Genomic DNA, 16,293 nt, shown 5'->3' with positions numbered 1-16,293 from the left:
AGTATAGAATTATAGATATATATTTGAACTATGCCATATTTGAACTATCATTTAATACCTAAATTGACGTTTCGGTTGATGGAAGGACAATTGAAATATTGAAGACTCAATTACAACATTTTAAAGTTTATGGATAAATTTAAAATGTGAGTGTTAGCTTAAAAGACATTGTTTGAAATTAGCTTTAAAATTTTTAATTAAATTTGATTTTTTTAAAAACGAAATTATGAATTTATAAGTTATGCCTTAGCTTATTGAAGAATACAAATTAAGACTATGATAGTTTTATATAATTCACACACTACTCGTAAAAGCAAATCATTGTCACTATGCGCACACACAACACAAGTAGACAATCTTTGCGATTCAAATCCATTACGTGGGTTGTAAAATGAGCACCCTAACAAATTGCTCAATAATGGGGTTCATTTCATTAAAAATTAAACATTACAATATTTAATTTAGCTCAAGCCAACTAACTAAATGACCAAAGTAAATCTAGAAAACTTGGCTTAATTTGTTGTTGTTGGTTTTAATCTCATCTCTTTCTTTTTTTTTATTGTGTTTTCTTTTCTTTTTATAATTTTATTATAGGTTCTAATTATATTTGATCTTTTTGACACAATACTTAAAACTATCCAATGGCAGAGCCACTAAGAGACCTACGGTAGATTTTCAATTTAAACCCTTTATAATTTATAAAATTTTAAATTAGTAATGGTGAAATTGTACTTTGACTCTCCAAAAATAATCAAAATTTGATTTAACCTTTTAAATTTATAAGGATATAGACTATTAAAATGATGAAATTACATTTTTACTATCGTAAAAATATACAATTTAATTTCGGCTCTCCAAAAAGAATTTTCTAGCTACGCCACTGGAACTATCCATAGTCCCTCCCCAACACATAAATAGAAAGATATTCGTTTCAACACACTCGAATTCTATATTAACAACAATACTCATATCAATCGAGCTAAAACTTAATTTACTATTCATTACTTTATATGGGTGCTTCCTTGCCTACAAAACTACTTTAGACTTATGAACTCTAAGATGGAGTGGCGTGAGTGAGTTTCTCAACTCACATTCTTTAATATATATTCTTTTTCCAATATAGCCCGTACGAATTAGAGTTGAAAATTGTGGTCATTTTTAATGGCTTTCTTTATTTGGAATTAAAGCAACAATCGGTTCATGTGAAACTAGATAAGGTTTACTTTGAATTTTCAATCTAAATCCCAAAAGAAATTCACTTTTATGAACCTCATTTGTCCTAAACTGAATAATTTGCTTTGCCAAAAATGAACTTGTTTGTGTAGGAATAGTGATGGCAAAAAAATATGTTGAGGGTGAACCTCATTATCATTTTTGTCTTGAAATGAAATGTTGATTGTTGATAAGCTAACACTAGAAAGGTGAAAAAAGAATACCTTAAGGAAACACATTTATGCACATCATTTTGAAACATTTGAGCAAATCTATGTCTCAATCCCCAAAACATATCTTCTATTATATCATGTGATTAGATCAGTGAGCCTGAAGTCAAGTAAGATTAGTTCCACTTCCTTTTCTCTCACCTTATCCCTTCTAAGAAAATAACATATAAAGCATGAAGTACTAGGATGTTCAAACCCTTTTTTTCTCTCTCTCTTTCTCTTATCTTTAACCTTATTTATCATTTTTATTACTATTTAATTAATCTATTTATCCCTCTTAATTCATTTTTATGTGTATTAGGGTAACATCTAAGTTGAAATCTTATTATAGTGAGATTCTATTTTTAAATCAATAGATGTGGTTAAAAGATAAAAATAAAAAGACTATAACCATTTGATCAAGCCATGCAAAAAATTAGGACTTTGTGCTGGTGACCTGAAACCTATTAAGTTAGTTATTGAATATGCACTCAATCTGTAAACTCTTTGAGATTTTGGTATTTAGTTTACCTATTTTTTTTCCTAATTTTATTAAATTAATTAGTCACCACAGTTTTACTAAATAGGACAATTATAATTATTTACCCATAGAATCTAATACAAGAAAATTTTGGTGACTTTGACAAAATTAAAATTGAGTTAACTAAATAATTTAATTAGATTAATTAATTAAATTTATATTTTGGGAATATAAACTAGTTATTAAGTAGGATAATTATATAGATTTATTTTAATTTATTAATTTAAAATTAGACTATACATCATTTTACTCAATACACAAAAGGCTCAAGGAGCTTAGTTAATGGACAAGTAGGTGACACTCTAAAGACGGGTCTCCCTATGCTTGCTTCCTACCCCTATTGGGAGTTCTACTAGAACTCCAATTTTCTATTAAAATATTATTTTTCTCTCTTCTTATTCTAGTAGAACTATTGTGATTTTTTTCCTATATATAGGAACAAGGGGTTGCCGAAAATCATAAGGAAATACACTATTATACTCTACTGAATTTTAGAGAAAATTTTCTTTGGATTCTTTATTTGAACTCAAATAAATTCCATCTTTCGTGAGTATTTGTAGTATAACTTTGTAAGATTATAATTGCATACTCATTGGCAATTTTCATTCAAATTTGTGAGATTGAATTTTTTAGTTTTGGATTTTCGCTAGAGAAAGTCAACTTTCTCGTCTAGAAAGTCTTGATTTTCATCCTACGATTGGTTCTTAAATGGAGCCACTCTCCGAGCATATTAGAGTTCAAGAATAGTGGATAAGATCATTTGGTTGAAAGCTAAAAGGATTTAAACACTAGATTTAAGATTCAACAAATCTTTCTAGCTTGGAAGCACATATACTAAATTTGGTGAATTTTATTACCATATATATCACAACTAGAGGTGTTCATGGGCCGGGCCGGGTTCAATAAAAAAATCATGCCCAAACCCGACCCGAATAAAAATACTAAAACTCGGGCCCAACCCCTATTAATTTTTTATATTATTTTTAAATATATATAATACATCAAAATACTAAAACATCTAAATAAATATTTCACAACAAATTGAAAAAAATTTAAAAATATGTAGACTTAAATAACACTAAAATAGATGCAACATAACAAGCAAATGTCTCTAAAATAATAATAAAAATTAACAATTGCCTTTAAAATAATAACAAAACTAACAATAAAATAAGTTTTATACAATATTCAAACAATAACAACAAAATAGTAGCAACATAATAGTAAAATGGTAGCAAAATAAGGAGAAAACAACAAGAAAATAACATTCAAAAATAAAAAATTACAGATTTTTTTTGTCCTTTTATGAATTCGGGTTAGGCCGGGCTGGGCTTGGGCTAAAAATACCTTGCCTAATGCCCGACCCATTTTTTAAACGGGCCTTATTTTTTTGTCCAAGCCCATTTTTCGGGCCTATATTTTTTCCTAAACCCTCCCACATTTCTGGCAGGCCTTCGGGCTGGGCCGGGTAACCCAACCCATGAACACTTCTAATCACAACTAAAGTCCAATTTTATGAAAAATCTTAAAATTCTGTTGTGCAACTAAAACTGTTTCTCAAACCTATTTTTTCTCACATTGCTTAGTATTATCGGATCTGCTCCAACCTTCCTCTCAACCTTCTATTGGTACATCATGTTCACATGTTTGCAACACTTCCTCTCTTTACCAAAAAATCATCTATACACCTTAATCCAAAGAACACTCCCTTAAACAAGAAAGAAAAATACAAGATCACATCTCAATACAAAAAACCTAAAAACCCTTGAAAATGACAAAACATTATAACAAGAATACTCTACAAAAGCAACCAAGCTTAATAAGAAAGTAAAAACAAAAATTAGAAATCAAGGACAGTCCTTAGCATCACAAAACATTAGGAGCTATGAATCTTTGTAACACCCCAAATCCGGCCTAAATGTTATGGCCGAATCTGGTGATGTCACAAGGAATGAGTTTCGAAAACGATGTTGACTTGATAAACTATTCAATTTTTATACCACGAGTTCGTTCACGCATATACTGAAAATGTTATTCAATTAATTAGTTTGTTAAAACACTCATTACAGCTGAAGTTTAACAAATTCATTACATTTTAGAAACCCGATTTGTTATTTTTAGAAAAATCCCTTTTGTGTAAAACCGTCGAATTCATAATACATCTTATCAAATCATGTAGATTATCAATAAACCAAAAACCAATAGTTAAAAACCATAAAGTCCAGAGAGTCCCCAAAATTAAAAACTCTAAAAAAAAACCAAAATCATAAATAAATAACATTAAACAGTTTACGGTCGAGTGGTCATCGCTGAGTCTCTACCGCACCGATCTGCCTAAGCATGTGGATTACTTGAACAGAACAGAAAAATGGATGCAAGTTTTCGTAAACTCAGTGTGTAACCAACGGAGATAAGCATACAAACATATAGATACAGAGTCAGGCTCGTAACCTTTTCAAATACAGAACACAAAATCAGATATATAGATCAGAAACACAGATTCCTACCCCCATCCTCTACACACCAACTCCGACCATCCCATCACACCATAGGGGGTTAAAAACACCTACCAATCCCTATAACTATATTGTGTCATTACGATACATGTCAGATAATATGCAGCCAAGCTGCCAGAATATAAGTGATGATCGCCGTACAGAATACTTCCTCCTCATATACAAATCCCACCCTACAATTATATATAGAAACAGATACAAAATAACATACTAGACATGCTCAACGTGCTTACGTACAAATATCAGAATAATCAAACATGCATAGCATTATCAAACTCAGAACATAATATCAGATCTATATTTTGAGGGTTTGGTTAGCCCTTATCAGCCCTACGATAGGCCCATAGTCGATTGGAACGACCTGTGCGACCCTAGGGAAAATTACAGAATTATGGGCCTACATACCCGTGCGGCTTACCCGTGTGGGCACACACGCCCAACTTGACCTAGCCTGTGTGGCTTACACGGTCATACTCCGACCACCACACGATCGTGTCCTACACACGGCCGTACTTTCGTTAGACACGGTCATGTTTCGAATACGGCCATACACACGAGTGACCACATGCCCATGTGGCGTCGACAATAAGCAATTTTGGCCTTCGCTGAAACCTTATTTTTCATATTTTGGGAATACACCTGCTACGTTTAAGACGTTACAGCAACTCCGAGCCCTTCGAAACCATCCACAACAACCACCGTTAAAGTTACTAAACCGTAGGAGCACCAACTAGAGGTTTCCTATCAACTCTTGTAAAATAGCGTTCTTACAAATTACTATCCTCTTAGATTACTCCATTAATGAAACCCTACGAATTGAGTAATCCCAAATTGTTACAAAACCCAAAACTTGCAGTCAAACGAAACCTCACTTACCGAAAACACACGAAGAACACTGAATTGTCAAAACACAGGATTACGATCGCAGAGAACAGAGCAGAACCGTCAGAAAAAGAAGACGTAGAGAAAATGGTAGAGAACAGGGAAGAATTAGCGTCAAAATGCTTTGGGAGGAGAGAGAAAATTTTAAAAACAAAAGAATAATAATAAAATAAAATAAATCAAGGATAACTCCCAAATCCCTCAAATTTCTCCCTACTAACCCACTAACAACCAACTCCTCAAAGTCTAACTCCACCAAGGCTCTATCAGACAACCGAGCAAAAATTAACATTCATGCTTGAGCAGAGATTCGAACACCAGACCTCTAACACACCACCCCTTTACCACTTGAACCAGCAGGCTCATTCTAATATGAATTTATGAGCAATTTAATATAAGCTCATTTAAGGCTTAGATCCAAAAGTTAACAAATTTGACAAAAGTGAGACTTGAACCCAATACCTTCCACACACTCCTAGAACACTCAACCACTGAAGCAGATACATATTTATGTCAGATACTGACATAAGTAAAATTAAATTATTTAGGGCATTACAACTCTACCCCCTAAAAAAAATTTTGACCTCAAAATTTACTTGATCCGAATAGATGAGGATACTGCTAGCACATCGAATCTTTAGGTTCCCACGTGGCCTCCTCAGTACCATGATTTCGCCACAGAACCTTTACTAAAGGAATGGACTACCTTCTCAGAACCTTAACATCTTAATCCAGAATCTGAACTGGCTCTTCATCAAAAGTCAAGTTCGATCTAACCTCGATTTATTCAACAGAGACCACATAAGATGGATCTGACTAATATCGCCTCAACATCGAAACATAAAAGACATCATGGATACAGTCTAACTTAGGAGGTCGCTCTAACTGATAAACGATCGGTCCTACACTCTTCAAAATCTGATACGGCCCAATGAACATAGGGCTTAACTTGCCCTTACGATCGAATCTCTGCACTTTCTTCTATGTAGAAACCTTAAGAAATACAAAACACCCACATAGTACTCAATATCTCGCCTTTTCAGATTAGCATAAGATTTATGTCTATCAGATGCTGCCTTTCGACGATCCCGAATCAGTCTAGCTTTATCTTCGGTCTCAGAAACCAACTCAGGACCTAAAACCCATCGCTCACCTAACTCAGTCCAACATAGTGGAGTACGACACTTACAACTATACAAAGCCTCGTAGGTGCCATTTGAATGCTAGACTGGAAACTGTTATTATAGGCGAACTCAACTAACGGTAGATAATCCTCCTAACTACCCTAGAAATCTATCACACAACTCCATAGCATATCCTCCAGTATCTTAATCACTCTGAAGGTAACTGTTGATCAGCCTTAACTTGTTGACACGTCAGACAACGAGCAACAAAATTTGTAACCTCACGCTTCAAACCCGACCACAAGTACAACTTACGAATATTGCTATACATCTTATTACCACCGGGATGCATAGTATAAGGGTTACTATGCACCTCCCATAGAATTGACTCCCTCAAATCATAATCATTTGGCACACAATCAGACCCCAAAAACACAGAATCCCATCGCTATTCAGCCCAAAGTCCAAAGTACTGCCACTCTCCATATGACGAAACTGCAAACTCAAAGACTCATCCCTCAACTGTTTATCTCGAATCTGATCAATCCAAGTCAACTTAACTTATATCTCAACTAACAGACTCCCACTAAGTCGAGCGAACATCACTCTTAAATTGGACATGGCTCTACGACTTAATGCATCAACCACCACATTGGCCTTACTGGGATGATAATCTATCGTGCAGTCATAATCTTTAAGTAGCTCAATCTATCGACCTTGTCTAAGATTCAGCTTCTTCTAGATAAGAAGATACTTGAGGCTCTTGTGATAAGTGTAAATAATACACTCTCATGATACAGATAGTGCCTCTAGATTTTCAACGCAAAAACCACCGCAGCTAAATCGAGATCATGCGTCGGATAGTTCCCCTCATGTATCTTAAGCTAGCGAGATGCATAAGCCACAACCTTACCCTCTTGCATCAGTACACATCCTAAATTATCGTGCGACGCATCACTGTATACCATAAACTCTTTTCCAGATTCAAGTTGTATCAGAACAGGAGCCTGAGTCAGAATAGACTTGAGCTTTTCGAAGCTCGACTATTACGCATTAGTCCAAACAAAAGAAACTCCTTTGCGTAAAAGTTTAGTTAAAAGAGCTACAATTAGAGAGAACCCCTTAACAAAACGCTGATAATACCCCACAAGGCCTAGAAAACTACAAATCTACGATACATTCTAGGGCTGTTTCCAATCAAGTACAACTTCAATCTTTCTAGGATCGACTCAAATCCCTTCAGCAGAAACTATATGCCCTAGAAAAGTTACTTCAAGCAACTAGAACTCACATTTTCTCAACTTAGTGTAGAGTTGTTTCTCAGGGAGAATTTAAAACACTACTCTAATATTCTCATTATGCTCATCCTCGCTCTTGGAGTAAACCAGAATGTCATCGATAAAGACCACGATGAACTGATCCAGATAAGGCTAGAAGATTCGGTTCATTAGATCCATGAATGTAGCTGGAGCAGTCGTTAGACCAAAAGGCATAACTAATAATTTGTAGTGTCCACAACGGGTCCTAAATGTAGTCTTATGAACATCCACTTTCTTGACTCTCAACTGATGATACCCAGAACGAAGATTAATCTTCGAAAACACTGAAGCTCCACGGAACTGATCAAACAAATCATCGATCCTCGGAAGTAGATACTTGTTTTTCATAGTTAGTTTATTCAGTTGCCGATAATTAATGCACATCCTCATAGTGCCATCATTTTTCATCACAAATTGAATCAGTGCTCCACACTGAGACATACTAGGACGGATGAAAACATGAGCCAGTAGTTCTTGAAGTTAAACCTTAAGCTCTGTAAGCTCCTTCGGTGTCATACGGTGGGAGTAATACACACCGGTGCTATCCCGATAAGCTAAATCCAAAACTCAACTTCTCGATTCGAAGGTAATCCCTGTAACACCTCAGAAAAGGCATCTGGAAAATCCTTCACAGTTCTGATATCCCCAATACCAGAGTCCCCAGAAGCAGAAACACTAATGTAAGCCACATACGTCTCATACCCTTTCCGAACCAGTTTCTCAGCCACAAGAGCGGAGATCACATTGGATAAATAATTTTGATATTCACCGATCACAACTACTTCCTCATCATACTTAGTTCTCAGAATGACCCTTTTAGTCACGCAATCCAAACTAACTTGATGGTTAACCAATATCCATACCTAGGATCAAGTCAAATTCCTCAAATGGAAGCTCCAGTAGATTCGCCAAAAAAATAACCCCTTGAACAACTAAAGGAACATCCCTATAAAGCTTATTAACCCGAACAGACTGCCCCAATAGATTCAATATAGTAATCTCACTAAAAATATTCTCAAAAGATATCCCTAGGTTTTCAGAAACAAAACTAGCTACATAGAAATGTGTTGAGCCTATGTCTATCAAAGCAGTGTAATATACATTAAAAATTAAGAACGTATCGGTGATAACATTCGGAGCGCCTTTATCCTCTTGGCTCGAGCAGCATAAATCAATATAGGCCACCTCACTTCAATTTGACCATCACCTTTGTTTGGTGCTCTCTATCTTTGGCCCATGCCATTACCACCCCTAGCCGGTCCACGACCCTTAGGTGGCTACTGAACTGCCCTCTGAGGCTACAAAGAACCCGGTCCCAAAGCTTGCATCTGATCAGCTCACTGTGGACACTTTTTAATATGGTACTCTAAAGATACATACCTCAAGCAAACCCCTATCCTTCTCCAGCACTCGCCCGAATGGCGCCTACCACAATCCTCACAAGGCTGAATCTTAATAAGAGTAACAGAAACCCCCACTCTAACCAGCCCATCAGATCTGGCCTTTTTCCTAGGCCTCGATACAGAACTAGAGGGCTTTGAATCCCTCTTGTTATTGCCATTCTCACGGTCTCTATTCTGGCGCTCCATGTGCTTAACCTCATCTGCGATCTTCGCCTTATCAACCAAAACTATAAACTCATGTTCCCTCTGTGGAGCAATCAGAACCCTCAAACTATCTTTCAAACTGTCCTCAAAATGAACACACTTCTCATACTCAGATGCCACCATGCCTCGAGCGTAGCGACTTAACCTTAGAAATTCGGTCTCATACTCATCTACAGATTTATCACATTGCATGAGATTCATGAACTCACACCTACGAGTATCCACATAACTCGCCCCCATATACATCCATTGAAAGGTAGTCTTAAAGAAATCCCAATTCAGACGATCAGCTGAGTACCCTCCTCTACAGTCAACCACCACTGATAAGCCTCATCGCGAAGCAAAGAGACTGCACCCTAAAGTATCTGCTCAAGAGTATAGTCTAGATCATTCATGATCCTTTCGGTGGCCTCTAACCAATACTCGGCCACATTAAGGTAACTTCAGTGGCACCCCTAAACAACTCAACATCGTCAGATCGAAATTATTCAATTACCGACCCTCAGCCCTCAGGTCCAGAATGGGGTCCAATGACCCTCTCTAAAATCCTCAGCATGGCTTGAGACAGTGCGTCGTCCCAGCCGAACGGCTTTGAGACCCAGTCTCAGTAGTAAGCGAAACTGGTGTCTCACTCGTATCTAAGTTTGGTATACTGCCTAGAGATGAGGACTCAGCTCGACCCCTCCTACTGCCTCTACCACGGCCTCAAATACCATGCCCAAGGGTTCTACGAGCACTTATTGTATAATTCGAATTTATCTACATTATAAAGTTTTATACATCAATTCCAGTGTTTATTAACAAATATTTTATGCATAAATTATTAGAAGTTTAGAGATGTTTTCAGAATTTTCAGTTTTTAACTATTTCAGTATAGTTTTTAGTAAGTACTATCTACAGTGTTTTCAGAATAGTTCTATTTAAGTACAGAGATACTTACAGATTCGGCGACGGAGTCTCGGTGAACCACATACTTTCTCAATTATTCAAATCATTTGAAAATAACCAACTCTTTTTAAATCACAATTTTTTAACCCAAAATTTCACAACTCGAGTTTCGTGACCTAACTCTAATACCACTAAATGTAACACCCCAAACTTGGCTAAGACATTATGGCCGAATTTGGTGATGTCACAAGGAATGAGTTTTGAAAATGGTGTCGACTTGATAAACTATTCAATTTTTATACCACTAGTTCGTTCAAGCATATACTAAAAACGTTATTCAACTAATTAGTTTGTCAAAACACTTATTACAGTGGAAGTTTAACAAATTTATTACATTTTAAAAACTCGATTTGTTATTTTTAAAAAAACCCATTTTTTTTTAAAACCGTCGAATTCATAACACATCTTATCAAATCATGTAATTTATCAATAAACCAAAAACCAACAGTTAAAAACCATAAAGTCCAGAGAGTCCCCAAAATTAAAAACTCTAAAAAAAAAAAACCACAATCATATATAAATAACATTAAACAGTTTACGGTCGAGGGGTCGCCGCTGAGTCTCTACCGCACCGATCTACCTAAGCATGTGGATTACTTGAACAGAACAAACAAATGGATGTGAGTTTTCGTAAACTCAGTGTGTAACCCAACAGAAATAAGCATACAAACATATAGATACAGAGTCAGGCTTGTGACCTTTTTAGATACAGAACACAAAATCGGATATATGGACCAGAAACACAGATTCCTATCTCTATCCTCTACACACCAACTTCGACCATCCCATCACACCATATGGGGTTAAAAACACCTACTCATCCCTACACACTATATCGTGCCATTACGATACATGTCAGATAATATGCAGCCAAGCTGCCAAAATATAAGTGATGATCGCCGTACAGAATACTTCCTCCTCATATACAAATCCCACCCTACAATCATCTACAAAAACAAATACAGAATAACATACTAGACATGCTCAACATGCTTATGTACAAATATCAGAGTAATCAAACATGCATAGCATTATCAAACTTAGAACATAATATCAGATCTACATTTTGAGTGTTTGGTTAGCACTTACCTGCCCTACGGTAGGCCCATAGTCGATTGGAACAATCCGTACGACCCTAGAAAAAATTAAAGAATTATTAGACCACATGCCCGTGTTGCTTGCCCGTGTGAGCCCACACGCCCAGATTGGCTTTACCCGTATGACCCATATAGCCTGGCCTAAAAACTCACATACCCATGTGGATTTCTCGTATGGGCCCACACAGAATTACGATCATAGAGAACATAACAGAATCGTTAGAAAAAGAAGAAGTAGAGAAAATGGTAGAGAATAGGGAATAATTGACGTTAGAATATTTTGGGAGGAAAGAGAAAATTTTGAAAACAAAAAAACATAATAAAATAAAATAAAATAAATGAAGGATAGCTCCCAAATCTATTAGATTTCTGCCCACTAACCCACTAACAACCAACTCCTCAGAGCCCGACTCCACCAAGAATCTATCAGACAACCGAGCAAAAATTAACATTCATGCTTGTGTAGAGATTCAAACACTAAACCTCTAATACACTACCATATTACCATTCGAACCAACAGGCTCATTCTAATATGAATTTCCAGGCAATTTAATATAAGCCTGCTGAACAAGGATAAGGCTTAGATCCAAAAGTTAACAAAATTGACAGAAGTAAGAGTTGAACCCAAGACCTCCCACACACTCCCAGAACACTCAACCACTAAAGCAGAAACATATTTATGTCAGATACTTATAGAAGCAGAATTAAATTATTTACGGCGTTACAATCTCCACGAAAAACTCCAAACACTATCATACAAGTCAAATGTTACCATTTAACAGATATAAAAAAAATCCTCTTGAGACATAAGCTTACAAATTTAAGATTAATCTCAAAATTCCTCATTGAGCAGTTTCTCATATCATCGTTTACTCACCTTTGAAAAATTCTAGTACAAATATTTGTAGCCTTTCTTCTCAATTCAATATTTGCTACTTCCATAACTATCTATTCTCGTATTCCAACTACATCAAGACCTAATTGTTTGCTTAAAAGCCAAGCTTCTTTAGCCTCTTTGACAATGTCTCTCTTCCAATATGTAATGGTGTCAACCTCCTCACTTTTTCTTATGTTTATAACATTCCTTGTTGAAATAGATTTATCAACAACCTTGAACACTTTGCTCCCTAATAAACCCTTTGCCTTCGCATTTATTTACAACATCTTCTTCTTTCTGAGTTTTTCCCTTTCCTTTTAGCAAAATCTTTAAATTTTGTAAACCATTGATCATCACCAATGTTCAACCCTTTCTATTTAATATCAGTAATCTCCTTCCCTCTTTTCTATCATCCATCATGTTACCAGATTCATTTTCAATAACCAAAATTTCATTAAAGGTACCCTGGTAGCCCTGCATCAAACTTTATGTAGTTGCCACATCATTTGTAATGTTCTCTCTAAGCTAACTATTAAAAACATCTACACCTTTCTCTTTTATCTTGGTTATCATGCACCAAATGAAAGCCGCATTCTTCTTCATTAGCTTCTTTAGACAATTCTGTTGGAAAATTTATTTATGAAAACGACTTTGTTGTACAACAAAATTTCAATAATTTTGATAAAACTTGAACCTTTGTTGTGTTAACCATAACAAGATTTCTAGCTTTTAACCGAACGATCTTCTCCACTATCCTTAAACCCTCAATTGCTAAGAGAGTGGCCTTTTATCACAAACCAAACATATAATGAAAATTGTAACTCTCTAGTAAGAAATTTTCACTTTCTCTATGGTAACCAAAATCAAAATTACTATCACGAGTACAAACAAAAAATAGAATTTATTTTATACCTAAATAAATTTCCCTAAATCTTAATAGAGTATCCATGCATGATTGAGGTGTCAATTTGGCTATATTGTAATCCCTATTTATAGAAAAAAAATCACAAGAGTTCTACTAGAACAAGAAGAGAGAGAAAAAAATAGTTTAACAGAAAACCAAAGTTCGAACTCTTATGTGTTGGGATACCTAGTGTGGCACCCACCCCTATTGCTATTGGGCTTCTTGGGCACAAAATGATGAAATAACTACACTAAGGGCACAAAATCTCAACAAATTGAACTACATTTGTCGTCCTACCATTCAATATATGATTTCAAATTTGATTGAATTTTAAAGTCGTATGAATCTTTTGATTCAACTTCCTCGATATAACAACAACAACAAAAAATTGATATGGTAATTAGATCAATTTCCAAGACTCTAACAAAGAACAAAAATCACTTTATCTCCCACATGAAAACCAATTAATTCTCCAATTTTCTTTAATTTCTATGTGATTATCTATATATGCTACCCCTATATAGTGGAACTCCTTTACAATATCATTTTCAACACATACAATATATTATTAAGATTGTAAGAAATTGTGTAATCGGATAGTACCTATTGTAATTCATGTTGCTATTACAATATATTATGTAGCCAATAAGAAATTGTGTAATCGGGTAGTATATTCTAATTTACTTTCCACAATAGATTACAATATATGTAATAAATACTATATTTAGATAATATTTTAATAACAAAAAAAACTTAAAAATTGTTCTTTTATAAAATATATTATATAGATACTAAGAAATTATGCAATTAAATGATATATATTATAAATTTCTTTTACACAACATATCACAATGTATATAAAAAAATACTAACTTTAATGACTTATAATTACTAATATAATGAAACTTTACCTAAACTAATTTAAAAATGGTTAAAAATAATATTAGTCTATGTGCTTATATATAATTTGGGATTAGGGTTTACTCCTGTATTTTCAAGTTAAAAATTAAGTCTTGATTTAAAAATTTTAGTAATTAAAATAGGAAGTATTTTTCATTAAAATTTATTAATTTAAAATTTTGATTAGTTGTCTTCATATGACATAAAATATGATTGATAAAAAAAATATGTTAAATTAACGTATTTTTAGTTAAAATTTATTTATCGTTAATAACAATGATTAATTCATTTATTATGAATTTTTTTAAAAATAAATGATTAATTATAAAGTATATTATATTTTATGAGAAAAATTAAATTTTGATCATATTAATTAAGGATGATATGAGTAATTATCCTAAAAATTATTGAACACTGTGTCTTTTTGGACCGACCTGCTTTATAGTTGACGGATTTCAATTTCTAATTAAGTTGTCATTTACTGCTACAATGAAGTCGGTGCTAAAAGTATATTGCCAATATCATTTTCTTTCCTTCCATCTTTGAATTGTTTCAATTTAATGCCTGCTTATTTGTATTTTGGTTTCTTTTGGTGCTAAGGAAGCTATTTTGTAAATAATATCAACTTGAAGTAATTAAAATTCAAAATAATTTAGACTAATAATGGCCCATTTTAAAAATCTAAACCTTAAATCTGAATACTAAATAATCGATTATATAAATGAATGCATTTTAAATTAGGGTAACTTATACGTAAGATGATTAAACTATTAATGAATTTATATTTTAATCACTCAATTATAAAAATTATAAAATATCACTGAAGTAATTGAAAATTTTAATTCAAATCACTGACATGTTAAATCTTTAATATAATAGTCACGTAATTTCCATGTGGCTTTTAAAAAACATTTTGGGTGTTTTTCTTTTTCCTTTAACGAATTAAACCTAATCCATTTTATCTAAAAATACTAAATATCTAAAAATACTAAATTGAACTCAAGGACAATAGTAGAAAAACTTAAAATATAATAATTTAGGTTAAGTTAATTTATTAAAGATTGAAAAAAAAGAAATTGAAAATGTTTCTTAAAGTTAAGTGAAAATTCCGTAACTACATCAGTCACTCATTAAAAAATTCAAAATGAAAGCTTTCGAATGGTTTTTTTTTTTTTTTTTGTCGGGAAAACACTTTCAAATATTGATTGATTAAATAAAGCACCACTGTATCAGCAACAAAGGAAAACACCAGTTAACAATATAGGAAAATAAGAACCTAACAAAGTTAAAAGAGCATATATAAAATCAACTCTACCAATGTCAGGTCGAGCCCGAAATTAGGCGATAAGCGGAACTCACAGGCCATCTTTGTCCAAGATAAACACCAAGGAAGATGGCGGGTGGTGAATCCAACCCTCCAAACACATCTCCTCTTTAACCTACTTAGCTACCCAGTTCACAATTTTGTAATAATTTAGTGAATATTTTGTAATCTTTTCAAACCGAGTGATTAAAATTTAAACCTAGTAACAATTCAATAACCTTTGATACAATTTACCCTTTAAATTATGGAAATTGTTTGTAAGGTGGTAAAGAAGAGGATAACAAATTACTAAATAGGAATGAGTTGTAGTGGGACACGAATGCTCAACAATGGAAAATTTGTTTCTTACAAGCTAAATAAAAATGACAAAACCAAGACCTCCCAATTAAAGTAAACTCATTTTTGAAAAAGAAGAAACTTTATTTTTCTTTAGCAAAGGGAAGAAGACAACAATGGTGAAAATCTGATTGAAAACGTGTTTTGAAAAACAGTGTAGGAAATGTGCAAAACAAAATTCAACATTTGCATTTAATGAAGCCGCATTCTTTGAAACAACCACTAATGTTAGTAGTCCATTTAAGGGAAGAAAATCATGCAAATATTAAATATGAGTATAAGTTTTCATGCTTATTGAGGTATGGGTATTGTTGTCAATATAGAATATAGAAGAATGTGAGTTCGAATGTACTAAAATATATTATCGTCCTATTTATGGGTCGAAAAGAGGCTATGGTTAATTCTAATCAAATAAATAAACCAATAAATTGCATTTTTATTTTCATATAAAAATATATATGTCTAATGTAAATATTTTTTTAAAAAAATTGAAGCAA

Source organism: Gossypium arboreum, chromosome 6 (genome assembly GCF_025698485.1).
Source record: "Gossypium arboreum isolate Shixiya-1 chromosome 6, ASM2569848v2, whole genome shotgun sequence".
Lineage (NCBI taxonomy): Eukaryota > Viridiplantae > Streptophyta > Magnoliopsida > Malvales > Malvaceae > Gossypium > Gossypium arboreum.
This window is presented reverse-complemented; position numbering follows the sequence as displayed.